Raw genomic sequence first — 19782 nt, 5'->3', positions numbered from 1 at the left:
AATTCTTCAATTTTCTGAATGTCAGTTTTATCATCTTAGAATAGGGATAACATATAATTGTATTACCTCCCTCACTGCTTGTTTGTGAGTAAAGCATCTTGTAAACCTAAAAAAGAGTCAGAAATGTGAGTTATTATCCTTGTTGCTATTTTATTATAATTATTTTATCAGTAAAATGCTTGATTAATCTTATAGGGTTAAAATCACATGAACTGATGAATTTGAAAGTGCTTTGAAAATTTAAGGGCACCATACATATCAAAGGGGTTTTTGTCATCTGATCTTTTATATCCTTCAAAAATAAGCACAGGAATTTCAAAGTCTACATAATGAAGGAGCTTTTTCTGAGATCTGTTTACATCACCAACACTACACTCTCAATATGCACATTAGAAAATGGAATATATCTTTCCTTGGGTTTTGATTTAGCGATTACACAGAACATTAATGACTTTCTCACTTTACCCATGATCTTTGTCAGTGCCACTGAAACAAGCTTATACCTGAGTTGTGTAGCCATCCATCTGGAAGGAAAATGTGCCGGTTTTCTCAATATCATTGTAACAGATTTCTTAATTAACTCCCTATTCCTGACAATAAGATGGCTTGTCATTGTTTTCTAAATGAGAGTTCTTCTAAACTCTTTTTTCTCTGCAATTTTTATTTGCATTTGCTGTTAGAATCCCTCATTGTTGCTGTTCAATCACTCACTTGTGTCCTACTCTTTATGACCCCACGGACCATAGCATGCTAGGCCCTTCATCCTCCCCTATCTCCTGAGCTCTGTCCAAGCTCATGTTTATTGCTTGCATAGTTAGACTCCCTAGATTCTTTCAAAGCTTAGTTCAAACTCCTCTCCCATGATTCCTTCTGAGCTGTACATGCTTCCCATATTTGCTCCCCAAAGTTATCTTGTCTTTAACTCACATTTATTGAACAAACATATAAAAACATTCACATTCACGTATATGTTGTTTTCCTTTCCACAGAATGTAACTTCTGTGAAAATGGGGACTATTTCATTTTTGCCTTTGTAGTCAAGGTGAAGTGGCTAAAGAGCTAACCTTAGGGCTAAGGAATACTGGGTTCAAGACTTGTCTCTGACATATTCTGGCTATGAGACCCTAGGCAAATCACTGAAACTCTCAGTCCTCTAGAGAATGCTCAATGACTATAGCTTACAGAGAAGGTGCCAACTTGCATTGGTAAGGGGAGTTTTCTCATCTGGAAGTTTCCTACATTGATGAAATCTCAACTGCAGTTCCTATGCCTCAGAATCTATGTACTGAGTATCAGTACTATGTGATAACATAGTAGGCTTCCAATAAATCTGTGTTGACTAATTGTTCACAGAAGCATAATTATCTTCCTTCTTTCCCTGTAGCATATCAAGTGCCAAGTAAGATATGTTTGATAAATAAGGGCTTTCATATTGAGATTACTAATTCTTGGTCACTCCAAAATGGTCCAACCATTCTTGAAAGCAATTATGGAGTTATGTCCCCAAAATTACTAAACAGTGAATGCCCCTTGACTCATCTATTCCATTGCTAGGCCCATACCCAAAATATACAAAATAAAGAACAAATGGGTATTTTATGTGTAAAAATATTTATAACATCTCTGTTTGTGGTGGCAAAAGAACCTAGAGGTTGAAAAGTGGTTGAACTGGCTGTGTTACATGAATCTGATACTATAAGAAATAATTAGATGATTTCAAGGACATAGACTTATGCAAACTGATACACAGTGAAGTAAGTAGAATCAGAAACCTTTATACTATCAATATCAACATAAAAACAATTTTGAAGAATTTTGTAAATTGATGAAGAATGAAATGAACAGAATAAGAACAATTTATGCAATAATAATAACACTGTAAAAACAAACAGCTTTGAAATCTCTAAGAACTATTATCAATACAATGACCATCCATGATTCCTGAGGGATGATGGTTAAACATACTATTCATTACAGATGTGATGAAGTTAGGGTGTAGAATGAAATGTATGCAATTTTGTGTTCATTCATTGAGGGAATTTGTTTTACATGAGTATAAGAAAATTGTTTCTCAATGAAGTGGAAAGTGGTAAGGAGAGTAAATAGGTTTCTATTGCCTTTTTTTAAAGAGAGGTGAGGGGTGCTATAGATGCAAAATTTTGCATGCACTTTCATATGAGATCCTTGTATTATTAGTTTTACTTTTACAAGAGACCTTTCAAAAGAGGAAAACATTTATGAATGTCTGTAAAGCAAAAAACAAAACATAGCACTAAAAGAAACAAAAGAATGAAGAGTTTTAATTTGGAGTATTTTTCTCATATTTGAATTCTATATTTTAAAAGGGACATTGACAAGCTGGAATGTATTCAGAAGTGGGTGATTAGAATGGTGAAGGGCCTGGAGTACATGTGGAAGTCTGTTGAAGGAACTGAGCATCTTTAGCCTAGAAAAGAGAAGTTTGGGGAAGGGAGCCAACTCAGTAATTATCTGCAAGGTCATTGGGAAGGAGAACTGGAATCATTTTGCTTGCCCTCCAGAAGGCCGAACAATGGGTAGGAGTTGCATAGAGGAAGATTTAGACTTTGGGGTAAGGAAAATATTTTTTGTAATTGTACAAAATGGAGTGGGCTGTTCTGGTAGGCAGCCAATTTCTCACCTTTGGAGACCTTTAATTAGGGACTGGATGGTAACATTGTGGAGGGGATTCCCATTCTGAGATCGTGTAATAACAACCACAGTTACTCATTCTTAACTCCCCGTTGTTTTAAAGTTCCTAGTTTTGATTATATTACTTTCATGAAAATCCAGCATTAATTTTTGTGGTAGTCAAAAATTAGAAATGAAATGGGTATCAATCAGTTGGTGCATGGCTGAATAAATTATGGTATATGGACATGAAGGAATATTATTAGGCAGAATATTATTATAAGCAGAGGATATGGAGATTTTAGAGAAACATGGGGAGACTTGCGTGAACTGATGTAAAGAAATTAAAACCAATTGAATGATATGATAAATATATGTTGAATGAATAATATACAAATACAATATATAAATGACTATAATAATATAAGTGAAAATATCACTAAAAGGTACCTAATTTCATATAAACAAAATAACCAGTTTCAGTCTTAGATGATGAAACCTGCTTTCTTCTTCTCCATTGAGAGATGGGAGGACTATGGGCGATGAATGGTGAATAAACTGTCAAATGTGGTTGTAATGTTGGTTGGCCTAACTTACCTTTTTTTCTTTTTCTTTTTCACAAAGGAGGGTCCTAAGATATATTGGAAAATGATTGTGAGCAACAAAAGGCATCAGCAAAAAAAGAAAAAAATTAAGACAAGCACAAGTTTTTTATAAATTCTTTTTCTCTGCCAATAAATATAGGAGTCAAAATGTTCTAGGGAAGAAACAAAAGATATTATGTAACTATGACTATGATAGGGACTAATACTTGTCATTCTTCTTGAACCCTTTGCATGCCTGGCTCCAGTCTTTCTGAATGGAAATGTATGGTATGATACCAACAACAACTACAGTTAACATGACATTGTGTGCCAGGCACTGTGCCAAGTGCTTTACAATTACTATCTCATTCGATCCTCACAATAACCCTGGGAGGTAGGTGCTGTTATTAGATGAGTAATATAATGATGAGAAGATGATATTAGGTGAGGAAACTTGCCTCAAGTCATATGGTTAATGCTTGTAGCTAGGTTTGAACTCAGGTCTTCCCAATTCCAGGCCCAGAGCTGTATCTGTTGAGCTATATTTTATGCATAAGCTGGGTGTTGGTTTTATTTTAACACTGATGGATCTTTGATCACATTAATTCATACATGTCCTTCATTAGTGTGGATTGTAACTCCTCGCCTTAGGCAACTCAACCATCTTACTAGATATGTGACCTTTGAGCAAACCACTGAACTTCCTGGGCTTCACTTTTTATAAAGTCAGAATGTTGGACTAAATGACCAGTAAGGTCCCTTCCATCTCTAGGCCTATGATATGAGCTTTCCATAAACTCTCAATCAACAGTTTAACTACAACTCTGGAAAATCTTTCACTTTTTTTCCCCTAAACATTTTCTGTTCCCATTCTAAATCTATGTGCCAACAATCTCTGGTAACATGCCACAGCCTACTTACACTAACCATGGGTATTTGCAATGCCATTTGGATTGCCTGCAATTTTTACTCTTCCAAGTTTGTATTGGTAAATAATTCTGAGCCAGAGTAAATCACTGGGAGAATATTGGATTTGAATATGGGGTTTTGTGACAGTTTGGGAATGTTTCATGATCGTTTTTCCAAAAGCAGTCAAACCTACTCTCCTCTGATTCTGGTTTCGTTCTCAATCTGTAGTGTCATGCATATGTATATACATTCATACATACATAGTATGTATACATATGTGTGTATGTATATATATGTATATATGTATATATATGTATACTGACAGCTAGAAAGCTAGATACAATGATAGTGGATTGCCTATCCAATTAGATGTCATAGTTTGAGGAATATTTATCTTTCATTGACTTAATTTTTCCTGGGTAGATTGCTAGGCTGATCTCCTTTGAGTGACCATGTATCTCACTGAGTAGGCATTGTAGGATTCTAGGGTTTGCTGTAAGAAGCACAATGCCACCCAGAAACAGATGCAGCTGAAGAAATTCACTATCTTTAGAGAGAGCTCTTTTCTATTTTTTGATCACTCATAGGACATCCGAATGGTAAGCTCTTCTGGTGAGCATATGTCTTTCTATTTCATATTGTTCTTAATATTGAGTGAGATGCAGTGGTGGTGTAGTGGATAGAGCTGGTTTTGGAGCTAAGAAGATCCAGGTTCAAGTCTTGCCTTTCATACATACTGTCTCTTTGTTTGTGCAAGTAATTTAATTTCTTAGTGCTCAGTACTTCTTAAACTGTTTAAAAAGTGCTGAGAGGTCACAGTGTAAAAAGTTTAAGAAGCAGTTTAAGACCTCTTCTATGTGCTTTGTCCTCCTACTGGAGTGGGAGCTCCTTGAAAGTAGAGACTAGCTTGTTTTTTCTATCTGTGATCCTAGTTGTTAGCACAGTCCTTTACACTTATTAAGAGCTTAATAAATGCTTCTTACATTCATTCCTTCATTCATAGCCATGCAATGAAATCAAATAACCTGGTCACCGAAGCATAGTGTAGGGCAACTGGAGAAGATCAATAGAGGGAGACAGAAACAGTATTGATAAGGGAGTTTAATGCAGAGCTCATCGACAGGACGAGGAAATGTGGGAGTTCAGGAAAAAGAATAAAACCTAGTACAGTGGCATGATTTATAAGTGATGAGGGATTTCAATTATCCAAGTATATTCTGGAACTGTCTCCCTATCAAAGCATAGCAGCTAATACATTCTCAGCCTGATTTAGTGCTACTTTCATTCTTCACAGAATCAAAGAACTTGAGAGCTAGAGGAAACCTCTCCAGACACCTGATCCAAACCTTACATGAAAGAAATCCCCACAATAGCATAATGAATGGACAACGATCATCTAGGCTCTACTTGAACCTCCAAGGAGAGGAAAGCTATCACCACTTGAGGCTGTCCCTTGCACTTATGGACACCTCTAATTGCAGGGAAGATTTTCTTGATGTCAAGCCTAAATTGGTCTCTTCACAATTTTGACTCATTCCTACTGGTTTTGTCTTCTGGGACCTATTCAACAAGTATTTACTAAGCACTTACTATGTGCCAAACACTGGGCTAAGCTGGGAATACAAATACAAGCAGAAAGACAGTACCTGACCTAAAGAAACTTACATATTCTAGTGGGGGAAGACAACAATTAAAATGAACCTTAAAAGAGGAAGAGTGAAGCTTGGGGCATGGTAGAAAAAGTCCCAGTGAGTCAAGAGTGGAAGAATATTTCCTCCTTGTCATAATAGTCCTACAAATATTTTAATATGGCTATAGTTCACACATTCCCACAGTTGTACCCAGTCTTCTCTTTTTCATACTCATTATCTTTCTTTCAACTAATCCTCATATGATATGGACTCAAAGTCCTTTACCATCCTGGTTGCGCTCTTCTCAATGCTCTCCAGTTATTAAATGGCCCAAGTCTAAGTATTGATCTTTAACATATTTCATTGGAAATCTCTTGACATTAAACCATCATTGACTACTTTTAAGTCTCGTAATCTAACCAGTTCAAGGTTCTGTGTTCTCATACATGCCTCATTTCTCCATCTTCTCCCCCAAAATGGTATGAGATATTTTATCCAAAATTTTGGTACAATCTGGGTAAACTATATCCACAACATTTACTGTCATAGTAATTCTGATGCAACAGAAGATTAGGTTCATCTCTTGGGACTTTATATCATTGATTCCTTTCTTAGATGTTTATCCAATAGTCTTTTTAATGATTTATTTTAGAATTTTCCCAAGAATCTGTCAAGCTTAGCAGCGTCTGGTTTTCATTCTCTGTTCTATTCCTTTAAAAAATTGGGACATTTGTTCTTCTTCCATCTGAGGCATGTCTCCCATTCTCCATGATCAGGGGTGGAGAACCTGCATATGGCCCTCTAGATTTTCAAATGTGGCCCTTTGAGTGAATCCAAACTTCACAGAACAAATACCCTTAATAAAAGGATTTGTTCTGTAAAACTTGGACTCAGTCAAAAGGCACCCAAGGAACTAGAAGGCCACATGTGGCCTTGAAGCCACAGGTTCCCCACCCTTGTCCATGATCTTTCAGTTATCATTGACAGAGTTTGGTACTCGCATTCACCAATTCTTTCTATACCTGAAGGTATAGTTTACCTGGACCAGCTGACTTGAATTCTCCAGGGCAATTTAAAAAATTTGGAGATATAGATGAATGGAACAAGTATTCTGAACCTGATTTGTACCAACAAATAGGAATTTTATGTTAAAGGGAAATGATGAAAACTTTGAGTGCAGGTGACTATCCCATCTTAGAATATGATATTTCATAGAATTTAGAGCCAGACAGGATATTAATGAATACACAATTTTATCCCAGTTTATAGGAAGGTTTCTAACAGAGATCTGTCTTTACAGATCTGTCCTTAGGCTTAAACATTTTAATTGCTAATTTGAATGAAGACATAAATGGCATGCTCATCAAATTCACAGATGACACAAAGCTGGCAAGGAGAATAAACACTTTGGACAACAGAAGTAAGATGGAAAAGAAGCACAGATTAAATTCAAGAAGGTGGAATTTAATAGAGATATCAATAAGGTACTATATGAGTTCACAGGATCAAATTCACAAATACAAGATAAGGGAATCCAAACTAGACACCAGTTTGTGAGAAGATGTAGGATTTTAGTGGACAGTTAGCTCAAATTATGTCAACAGTATGATTGGGCTGCCACAAAAGCCCATCCAGGCTTAGGATTTCTTTATAAAATTAGAGCAGAGACAAATGATTGCCCAAGAGTCCACAGCACTATATTGAGTTCTGTATTCTAGAGTAACTAGGAAACTAGAGGTCTAGATCTAAATCTATATTGAGTTCTGTGCTCCACATTTTAGGAAAGCTAAGATTCAGTCAGTTCAGAAGAGGGTGAACAATAGGTGGAGGAAAATTGTGGCCATGCCTTACCAGAATCATTTGAATGACATTTAACCTGGGGAAGAGATGACATAAGGAAGGGAGGCAATGTGAACTAGTGCAAAGAGTGTTGTGTCTTTGGCTGAGAGGACATGGGTCAAAATCTCAGTTCTGCCATGTATTAAATGTGGGAACTTAGGAAGGTGTCCTAACTTCTCTGGGCCTGTTTCCTCATCTGTAAAAGGAAGGGGGTGGGCTGGATTAGTTCTAAGGATTCTCCTAGCTGTAATGCTTATGTGATGATAGCTGTCTTTAAGTATTTTAAGGGCTATCCCATGGAAGAATGATTAGACTCATATTGCTTGCCATAGAGAACAGAATTAAGAGTAATAGATTGAAGTGGTCACAGGACATATTTTGGATTTTTTAGTTTTCATTTAATGAAAAAATTCTTAACAATTTTTGTTGTTTAAAAGTGGCAACTTTTCTGGTAGATGTTTCCCTCAGCTTATATATCTTCAAACAAAGATTGATTATCTTTTGTTAGGAATATTAACTATAGTGGGTGTTATTGTTCAGGTACTTTGAAGACTAAATGTCCTCTGAAGTTATCTACCTGTGACATTCTGTGAAGTGATTTTTGGCCGAGCTGGTTTCTGAGTTTTTTGGCCTCCTTATTAGGGTGACTGTTTTTAACTGATAAAAATCTTCCCTAAAAATGCTAATAAGCTGGCTGTGGTGGCACATGCCTGTACATGCTACTACTGGAGAGTTTGAGGCTGGAGGATCACCTGAACTTAGTAGACCTGAAAGGCAATAGACCTAAAGCTGATCGGTGTCCACTCTGGGCCTGGTGCTAATGTGGCTTCTTAGGAGTAAGGTTCCTCAAATATTGCAGGTCAAAGCTTCTATGCTGATCAAAAGAGGGATCTGGCTATCAGTGCCTGTTGTACTTCCAGCCTAGTTGGGATAGGGGTACCCAATCTCTCAAATCATCTCGTGCCTAGACTATTGCAATAGTCTGCTGGTTGATCTCATTGCCACAAGTCTCTTCCCATTCCAGCACATGCTCCATTGAGCTGCCAAAGTGATCTTCCTAAAGTGCAGGTCTGACAATGACACCTCCCCTATTCAGTAATTCCTATGGCTCCCTATCACCTCTAAGATCAGATATAAAACCCTTTGTTTAGAATTCAAAGCCCTTCAAAACCTGCTTCCCCTACCTTTAAAGTCTTCTTACACCTTACAAGCTTTTACCCCCAGAGTGACTCTGCAATCCAGTGACGTTGGCCTCCATGCTGTTCCTTGAGCAAGATACTCCATCTCCTGAATCCAGGCATTTTCACTCTCTGTCCTCCATGTCTAGAATTCTCTCCCTCCACATCTCTACTTACCAGCTTTCCTGGATTCCTTTAATTCCCAACTAAAAATCTCATCTACAAGAAGGCTTTCCCCAATCCCTTCAATTCTAGTGCCTAATCTCTAGTTTATCCTGCATGTCTGTACATATTTGTTTGCATGTTCTCTCCCCCACTAGACTATGTACTCCTTGAGAGCTTTTTTTTTGTATCTTCAGCACTTCTTATAATGGTTGGCACATAGTAGAGGCTTAACAAGTGTTCATTGACTGACCCACCCAGTCTCAAACAAATATTAAGTCAATTTCATTGTTTTTATCCACTATTCACTTTTCAGAGTCAGCTTCTTGCCTAAATAGGTTAGTTTGTACTGTTGCACTTTTTTTTACAATACTGTCTTATCCTTTCTTCTGTTGATTTTGACCTTTAGTCTAACCAGTTGTAGCTGAATCATGAATGACATTGGTAACTAGTCATTTGATGTTTTTTTTTAAGATTAGATCAATTTCTTTTTTTCTTTTTCTTAAAAAAACTGCTTAATATTTATAATGTCCAAAGTTTTCCATCTCTACCCTTGAAAAAAAACTATTCAGGACACACAGGCACGTGACTTCTATGATCCTTTAACCTCTTTCATTTTTAATCCGAAATCATATTTTTCAATCTTTTGTTTTTTGATGTCATAACCTACATCCACCTTTGTATCCAAGTCACCAAATGTCAAGGTCGACTTGTTTTGAATAAATGAATGAATGAAGAAAACATTTATCAAGCATTTACTATATGCAAAGTGCAGCATTTCAAAGGACCTTGCCATGTTTCCCATAAAATTTCTCTACTTCTTCATCCTCTGTAACAGATGTTAGAATAGAAACCACAATTATCTCCATGGTTGTCTCCTCATTAACGTTCATCATCATCACTGATGGGAAATGGCCAAAGTCATTCATTAAATGCCTACCAGAGTACGTGACAGACACTGTGTGAGGCTCTGGGGATACAGAAACCAAAATGAAAGTCTGTACCCTCACAAAGCTTACAGTACATTTCACTCCTTCTTTAACCATTGTAGGCAGAAGTAGAATACGCAAGAAATATTCACTTTTATCAAATTTGGCTAATTAAAATATATTTATTAATCACCTACCATGTGTAAAGTGATAGGCACAGGATGATAAGAAGAAAAATAAAATATGGCCCCTGCCTTTGAGAAGCTTGCAAGGCAGTATGGTGTAGTAAAAAGAACACTGGATTTGTCCATCTTGTGGCTGGCTTCCAGTTCTACTTACTCCTCGTGAGACCTTGGGAAAGTCTGCCAAGCTCTTTGGGCTCCAGTATATAAAATGGCTAGAGGATTTCTAAGTTCCCTTCCAGCTTTCGGCCTAACCTTCTTTGAATACACCAGAGTAGATAAAATAAGCACGCAATTAGCTATAATATAAAATAGAATATGAGAAGTACAGAAGAGAGGTACAAAGAAAGTACTACCAGATAACCATGGAGATTATTTTTTTGGAGTGAATTATGAGAAAGCTTCATAGAACATTTGATGCCTGAATTGGATCTAAAGGAGGATAAATGATTCAACACTGGAAAAAGAAAGTAGGATGGGAGTGCATTTTAAACATCTAAGGTATTATTCCAGGTACTTGGGATTTGAAGACAAGATGATAAATGGGTACTTTCTTCAAAGTAACTGATTGATCAAATTAGTTCTGCCATTGTTCCTGAGTATGGTGTGTCAATCTACTCTGTTATGGTCCCGCTCACTATCCCTATAACTTCCCTTGCCCATCTCTACTAAAGTGTCTCTCCCTGGCTACTGTCTGCATATTTATATTGTTTCTCCTGTTACAATATAAGGTCTTTGAGGGAAGGGACTTTAAAAAAATGTATGCATAAGCTCTATGCATAATTATTGCTCAGTCGTTTCAGTCATGTCTAATTCTTTGTGACCCCATTTGGCGTTTTCTTGGCAAAGAAACAGAAGTGGTTTGCCATTTCCTCCTCCACCTCATTTTTTTCGATTGAGGGAACTGAGGCAAATGTGACTTGCCTAGCATCACACCACTAGTAAGGGTCTGAGGCCAGCTTTGAACGTGATAAGCTTCAATAAATTATTTCCCATCCATTCATTCAAAATGCTTACATTCTACTGGATAGGAGATGGCGTAAGCACAGATTGCTTGCCTAATACATGTGGATTTTTGAGAGCTTCTGGCGTCAGGCAAGGCCTAATGATACCATCTTCTACGGATCTCTTCCTGTATCTTCACCGATAAGTGTATTGTTATCATTGACTCTAACTTAGAGGAATAGTTTATCTTATTCGTAATTAGGTCAGATAGCTTCTGATTATAATTAATAATCTCCTTTTAAATATACTTTCCCAAGTTCTGTGAAATATCTTTTTGGAAGCTATTCTTCATGGCTAGAATTAAATTACTTCCAATGGTAATGGAGAGTCGCCAGCACTGATGTAAATGAGTTGTTAACATGGCACTTCATTGCTACAATAATTTAGCGCCACCAGCGAGCTTGATGTGTCTGCAATAAATGTTTTATTATTTAGGAAAAATACACTCTACAAGTTGCAATGTGCCATGCTCATTCATGCTGTAAATCAACAAAGATCAGTCGCCTGAATAGAAAAATGAAAAGCTTATTTAGAAACTGACATAAGCTTTCAGATGAGCAGGGATGGCTGAAGTTAACTGCATTCATTTTTCTCTGCTTGTCAGGGTTACCATTTGAATTTCACTGCTAAAGATAGTGGATAGTTTTGCTTTATGGAATTATATCTACAGAAACCATGTTTGCATTTATATAGACAGGGTCATAATAAAGTTGGGTGTAAAACAGCCATGCCCCAGTTATAGGGGCCATGGATTTATGAAGCATCAAAGGTAATTGGCTACTTTCACATCTCTTGGTCCAGAAAGGGCCTTTTGAGGAGTTCAAAGCACATATTGGACACTGTGGCAGGATTGCATTCTTTGGCACCATAGGACATTAGCTTCAGACTAACAGAGGACCTAATGGTGTTTAATATTTTTAGATTGGGGTACATTTGACAATTAATCCCCAAACCTTTTTCTTAGTTGTTAGGAGAGGCAGCACAGAGTAAAGCATGTTAAACTGGCCCCCAAATCAGGAAGGCCAACATTTAGGTCCTGCCAGGTCACCCATCAGTTGTGTGATGCTGAGCAATTTACTTTACCTCTCGTTCCGGACATCTTTTCAAGACTGCTAATCCAATAAACATTTATTAAGCACCTACTATGTGCCAGACACTGTGCTAAGCACTGAGGATACAAACATAGGCAAAAAAACAGTCCTTGCTCTTGAGGAACATGCAATCTAATGGAGACAACATACAAACAAAATTAATAATGTACTAGCATACTTCCCACAGTACGATGAAGAAATCTTAGAAATTTTTTAATGGTTAAGAACTTGTTCCTAATATCAAATTCAAATCTGCCCCTTTGCAACTCCAATCTGCTCTCAGGGGTCAAGGAAGGAGTCCAATGAGATGATGTATATTAAGAGCTTTGCAAATCTAAAGTACTGTGTAGATTTCAGCTGTCATCATCATCATCATCATCATCATGTCATTAGTATTTAAGGTGATAGCACTTCACATGATGAAGATGGTTTAGGCCAGGGTGGGGAACCTTCAGCCTCAAGGCCCTTTGTGCAGCCCTTTGACTGGATTCAAACTTCAGAGCAAGTGCCCTTAATAAAAGGATTTGTTCTGTAAAATTTGGACTCAGTTAAAAGGCTGCACCCAAGGACATACAAGGCCACATGAGGCCTCGAGCCTACAGGTTCATCATCCCTAGTTTAGGCCTAGAGGTTGCTAGGTGGCACAGTGGATAGAATGTTGGTCCTGGAGTCTGGAAGACTTGAATAAAAATCTGACTTAAGACACTTACTAGCTGTATGACAGTGGGCAAGTCACTTAATGTTTGTCTGCCTTAGTTTCTAAAATTATAAAATGGGGATAATAATAGCACCTGTCTCTTCAACTTGTTTTGAGGTTCAAATGAGCTGTTTGTAAAGTGCCTAGCACAGCCTGTCTTATATAATAGTTAATAAATGCTTATTCCCTTCCCCCTGATCCTTATCTTTTATCTAGTTTAAACCTCCTTAATGCCTTCAGCTGATTCTCATTGGGAATGAACTTGATCTTGATCACCTTCCTCTCAAGGATCTTGAGTTTATAAGTGTCTTTTCCAAAAACGTGGTGCACAGAACTGAACACAATATTCCAGAAGCCTTCTGACCAGGACAGAGCATAGCAAGACCTCTCTCATTCTGAATGTCATGTTATCCTTCATGTAGTCTGAGATCATGTCAACTCTTCTGGCTACCATGCACATTCACTTTGATTCATTTTGAACTTGTAGTCCACAGACTTGCCCAGAAGTACCTTCTTTTGAGGAGTTCAAAGCACATATTGGACACCGTGGCACGATTGCATTCTTTGGCACCATAAGACATTTGCTTCAGACTAACAGAGGACCTAATGGTGTTTAGCATTTAGCTGTATTTGTTTATTTTAGAGATGATGCTGACTCTTGGTTTGAAATAACACTACTCATTATTTTAAGGAAAACTCCATTAATTCCTATGCTTTCTAGTGTTTTTTTTTTTAATAGGAATAAGTATCTTCTTTTGATACTGGTTATTTGGTTTTCTTCTTTCTTTCTTAAAAATCATCTTAACCAATGGTCTGTATATTTTATTGTCCCCCCCTCCATAAAACCAATTCCTGGCTTTATTTATTAACACAATTTTTTTAACTTTTAATTTTATTTCTCTCTCCTTTGATATTCAGAATTTCATTTTGGTATTTAATTGGGGATTTTAAATTTGTTCTTTTTCTGTTTTTTTTTTCAGTTGCATGCTCAATTCGTTGATCTACCTTTTCTCTCTTTAATTGATGTATATATTTAGAGATATAAAACTTTCCTTAGGTACTTCTTGGGTGAATCCCACAAATTTTAGTAAATTATCTCATTATTGTCGTTCTCTTGAATGAAATTATTGTTTCTATGATTTGCTCTTTGACCCCTTCATTCTTTAGGATTAGATTATTTAGGTTCCAATTAATTTTTAATCTATCTTTCCAGGGCCCTTTAGTGATTGTAATTTTTATTGCATTATGGTCTGAAAAGGGTGCATTTAATATTTCTGGTTTAATGCATTTGGTTATGAGGTTTTTATACCCTAATACATGGTCAATTTTTGTAAAAGTTCCATAAACAGCTGAGAAAATGGTATATTCCTTAAGGCCCATTCCATTATCTCCAGAGGTATATGATGTCTAACTTTTCTAACATTCTACTCATCTCCTTAGCTGCTTTCTTATGTATTTTTATGATTAGATTTATCTATGTCTGGGGGGAGGAAAGTTGAGGTCCACCACTAATATATTTTTACTGTCTATTTCCTCCTATAATTTATTTAACTTTTCCCTTAAGAATTTGGATGTTTGTACACTTGTTTACTATTGATATTACATTATTGTCTACTGTGTCTTTTTGGAAGTTGCAGTTTCTCTGCTTATCTCTTTTAATTAGGTCTGTTTTAGCTTTTGATTTGTCTGATATCATGATTGCTAACCCTACCTCTTTTTTACCTTAGCTAAGGTATAATGGATTCTGTTCCAGCCCCTAATTTCAACTCTGTGTATGTTTTTCTCTTTCAGATGTGTTTCTTGTATACAACACATTGTTGAGTTCTGGTTTCGAATCTATTCTGCTATCTATTTCAATTTGATCAGTGAGTATATCTCATTTATATTCACAGTTAAGATTACTAACCATGCAGTGCATTTCCATCTATTTTATTTTCTTCTGTTTATCTTTCCCTCTCTTTTTCTGATCCCTCCTCTAATGTCAGTTTTGCTTCTTATGACTGCCTTCCTTTATCTGCCCTCCCTTTTATTAAACTACCCCTCTTTCTTTTATCTCCTCCCCCTTCTACTTCACTATTGGGTAAGATATATTTCTATTTTCAATTAAGTATGGATGTATATGTATGTGCATGTATGTTGTTTCTCCTCTTTGAACCAATTTAGATGAGAGTGAAGTTCCAGTGTTGCCTAACCCCCATCATTTTCCCTTCCATTGTAATCACTCTTCCTTGCATGCCTCTTTTATGAGAGATTATTTTCCCTATTATTCTCTCCTTTTTCTTTTCTTGTAGGACATCTTTCTTTCTTTCTCAACCATTTTTTATATCATCCCGACATAATCGACTCATTCCCATGCCCTCTGTCTATGTAGAATCCTTCTAACTGCCCTAATAATGATAAAGTTTTTAGAAGCTATACATATATTATCTTTCCATATAGGAAGGTAAACAGTTTAGCCTTATGGCTGCTCTTTCATGTTTATCTTTTTATACTTCTCTTGAGTTATGTATTTGACAGTCAAATTTTCTATTCAGCTCTGGTCTTTTCATTAAGAATGCTTGAAAATCCTCTGTTTCAGGGCTGTCCAAAACATGGGCTGTGTGCCCCCATGTGGCCCATCTGTGTCCACCACAAGCAGAGAATGGACACAAATGCTTTAGTTAAAGCATTTATGTCAATTTCCACACCCGTAGTAAACATAGGCCATATAAAATTGCACTGTGGGCCCCATTTTGGACAGCCCTGCCCTATTTCATTAAATATCCTTTCTTTTCTTAAAGGATTACACTCACTTTTGCTGGATGGGTTATTGTTGGTTCCTTTGCCTTCTAGAATGTCATATTCCAAGCGCTTCACATCTTTAAAGAGGTAGATGGTAAATCTTAGGTGATCCTGACTGTGGTTCTACCGTATTTGAATGGTTTCTTTTTCATTGCTTGAAGTATTTTCTCTTTGACCTTGGAGCTCTGGAGTATAAATATCGTATTTCTGGGAGCTTTCATTTTGAAATCCCTTCTAGGTGGTAATCAATGGATTTTTCTATTTTATCCTCTGCTTCTAGGATGTCTGGGCAGTTTTCCTTAATAATTCCTCAAAATATGATGTGTTGGCTCTTTCTTTTATCATGGCTTTCAGGCAATCCAATAATTCTTAAATTATCTATACTTATTCTATTTTTTAGGTCAGTTCTTTTTCTGAGGAGACATTTCACATTTTATTCTATTTTTCATTATTTTGACTTTATTTTATTGTTTATTGCTGTCTCATGAAAAAAAATAGCTTCCACTTACCCAATTCTAATTTTTAAGGAATTGTTTCCTGCAGTGAGCTTTTGTACCTCTTTTTCCATTTAGCCAATTCTGCTTTTTAAATAGTTATTTTCATCAGCTAAGTTTTATATATCTTTTTCCATTCTGTTTTTAGGTGTTATTTTTTTCAATATTTTTGTGCTTCTTTTACCAAGCTATTAATTGCCTTTTCATAATTTTCTTGCTTCACTCTTATTAATTTACCTAATTCTTTCTCTGCCACTCTTATTAGAGTTTGAAAATCATTTATAGCTCTTCCAGAAATTCTCATTGGGCTTGTCTTCAATTAGCTTTTTTCTTTTTTCCCTTTGGTGCTTTGCTAGAAGCTGTTTTGACTTAATTGTCTTTTTTTTGACTTTGTGTCTTGATCTTCCTTGTCACCATAATAGATTTTTATGGTCAGATTTTTTTATTTTATTGTTTGCTCATTGTTCCTAGCTTATTTCTTGCCTTTGACTTTCTGTTCCTGCATGGATGAGGGGAGGGGCATTGTCCCAAGGATCAGGCTCTTTTTCACTGTTGTTTTTAAAGCTATTTCTGGAGAGTTGGAAGTTTTCAGTGCTTCTAAGGTGGTATGATATGGGGAGAGATGTGGTCACTGCTCTCCTAGTCTGCATTCTGATCCTTACCCAGGAAGGGCCCTTGATCACTTGGGGTCTGAAGTGATAATGCTCCTCAGAGCTCCTGCTCCCTCTCAACTAATAGTGCTCTTCTCTGTCCTTGAGCCATCACCAAGAAGTTAGTGGAGGCAATCTTTTCCTGTGTCCAGTGCTAGCACAAGGGTCCCCTGGTTACATCTTTCTGATCAGTTGCCAGCTCCCCTTACTGCCTCTGGTTTGCAATCTCCCAAAGCTGCTACTGCTTCTGTTGACACCACCTACCCCAAGTACTGGTGTTGTATCCATGTAGGCTCTAGGAGAGCCTCCACTCTCATGCCACAGCATTCTCCTTCCAATCTCCTGAGTGGTCTTTGGTTTGAAGAAATTCTCACCCTGACCTTTTGTTGGCTCTGCCACTCCAGAATTCACTTTGAAGTATTATTTTAAAGTTGTTTAGAGGGGAATGTAGGGAGAGGTTGGGTGAGCACTTCTACTCTGCCATCTTGGCTCTACCTTTCAAAGTCCATTACATGACTTATTCCTAATTCCTTGTTTAGAAACTGGAAAGACTCTCTGTATAGGCAAAATAAAACACTGTGTGTCTATAGTCCAAAGACCAGACCTCCAAAATTCAGAGAGGTTCATCATTTTTTAAAAACGATATTAATTTTTAAGGATCATCTACTAAATTGTAGAGGAGTTGCAAGATGCATTGTCTAAAGGAGTACCCATGAATACAAAACCATAGGTCCTTGGAATGTAGAATAATTTGATCATACGATTATGCATTTAAATCTAGAAGAGGCTTTAGAGATTATATAGTTCAGATCCTTATTTAACAGGTATGGAAATGGAGTCCTGAAGAAGTTAGGTGACTTGGCTAATGTCATATCAGAAGAAGTTTGTTTTATAGGAAGTATTATATAATAATACGTTATTTTAATTTAAAATATATTTAAAATTGGGGAAAGCTTATACTTGCTACCTAGTTTCCCTAAAATAGGCAGTCTGAGAGGTCAGCTTTTATGGTGATTATATTATCATATGGTAAGACATGGGAAACCTGAAATCTGTTGGGTTTCCTGGGAACCAAATATGGTTACAGATAAACAGACAAAAAATCATCATATAGAGATTCCATATGAAGTCTACATAGTAATATTTTAGGTAGTTAAAGTAATAAAGGGAGTGTCAGTAGACAATCCAGTATAAGATGAGACCACACTGATACCATAAAGACAAATCCAAGCTTAAGTTTTGAGTCCTGAATACTGAGGAAACACACAAATACCCCAACATAGTAGTACACAAGCACACTTGTATACCCAAAAAGAACTAGAGGAGTATGAGCCATAAATATTGTAGTATTCCTCCTGAAATCAGAATTCATTGTATTGAGTTTTCTCTGTTGACATTTATCCTTACCTTTTTAGAATAAATTAGTTTATTTTCCTATTACTGCAGTGAAGTATCATGAATTAATATTATCCTTATAAGAAAAATACAACTCTTTTGAATGCAGTACTAGGAAAGTAATTTAATAATACTATACTCAGAAAAAACTCTGATCTTGTCTATGTCCCATCTCTTAGAGACAGAATGCCTAGGGAAAGATCATTCAGTGGGAAGTCAGGAGATCAGAACCATGTTCTTGGCTCTGCCCTGAAATTATTGAGGAGTCACTTACCCTCACTGGGCCTTAGTTTTCCCCATCCTAAACCGGAAAATAATACTTTAAGAAGGAAAAGAAAAGAAAACAGAAATTGCTAGAGTTGAACTTTGAACTCCTTGGAGACTAGTGTTATATAAATACCAAGAAGATTTATTATTTTTTTTTATTGTTCTTGGGCTCAAAAATGTTTTGGAGAATAGTGTCACCAATGGGAAAACCTTGCCACTGATAGATAGATTACTTCTCCACAGTAGATTACATGGGGTCAAAGAGTAAGAAAGAAATAGCTCACCTTTTGCTCACTTCTGCCCCTATACCCAAGGCTGATACTGCCATCTTTATTCCCTACTCGTGTGCTTCAGGAATGGATGGAAACTTCCAAAACATTTGATTGACTTGGATAAAGGCAGAACAGTATGCTTATGAAGTCTGTAAAACTGACACTAGGTGGAGGGATAGCTGACATGCTGCATGACAGAATCAAAATTCAAAATTTTGACAGGCTAGAACAATGGGATAGAATGAATAAGATAAAATTTAGAAGGGATAAATGTAAAATGTTATAGTTCTGCTAAAAAAAGTTCAAAAGTCCAAGATAGAGGAAGTATGCTAGACAAAGGTTGTTTTTTTTAAAGACCAATCAACAAGCACTTATTAAGCTCCTACTATGTGCCTTGAATTGTATCAGGTACTGTGAATTCGAAGACAACAATGAAAGCCCCCACCCTGGGAGATTATATTTTATTGACAGAGCCAGCCCACAATATTGTCTCTATACAGAGACTGCAAATTATAACCAACTTTTGAGAAGAACCACCGTGGTCTAATGGTGATGATGCAAAGAAATAGATAGATTGCTAGTAGATAACAGAGAGTGTTTAGATTTCTGTGGTGTAACTTTGCCTTATTGTGTGTTGTCTTTCTTCAAGATAAACCTACATGAAATATCCCCTAAGTTTAATTCTAAACTAACCTCTGAGATGCCATTTCTTATATTCAAAAGAGTGTGCTATGCAAAGTGGGGTTTCAGTTCACTAGCCCACAGTGATCATTTGGCCATGTTAAAATTGATGTAGCTAAGTTTTGGTTTCCTCAATTACGAAAGAAGATAATGATACCAGTTAAGGCATGGTGATGATTTAAAAAAGAGCCTGTACAAGCCTGTGACCAGAAAGTTTTCTACCTGGGGCAAGAGATAGAAAAGACATCTTTCAGGGGTGAGAAGCCTGTAGCCTTGAGGCCACATATGGCCTTCTAGGCTCTCTGGTGCAGCCTTTTGACTGAGTACAAGTTTTACAGAACAAATCTTTTTATTATGGGGATTTGTTCTGTGAAATTTGGATTCAG

This window comes from Trichosurus vulpecula, chromosome 7, assembly GCF_011100635.1.
Source record: "Trichosurus vulpecula isolate mTriVul1 chromosome 7, mTriVul1.pri, whole genome shotgun sequence".
NCBI lineage: Eukaryota > Metazoa > Chordata > Mammalia > Diprotodontia > Phalangeridae > Trichosurus > Trichosurus vulpecula.
The sequence above is the reverse complement of the archived record's forward strand: the minus strand, read 5'-3'. Positions refer to the sequence as shown.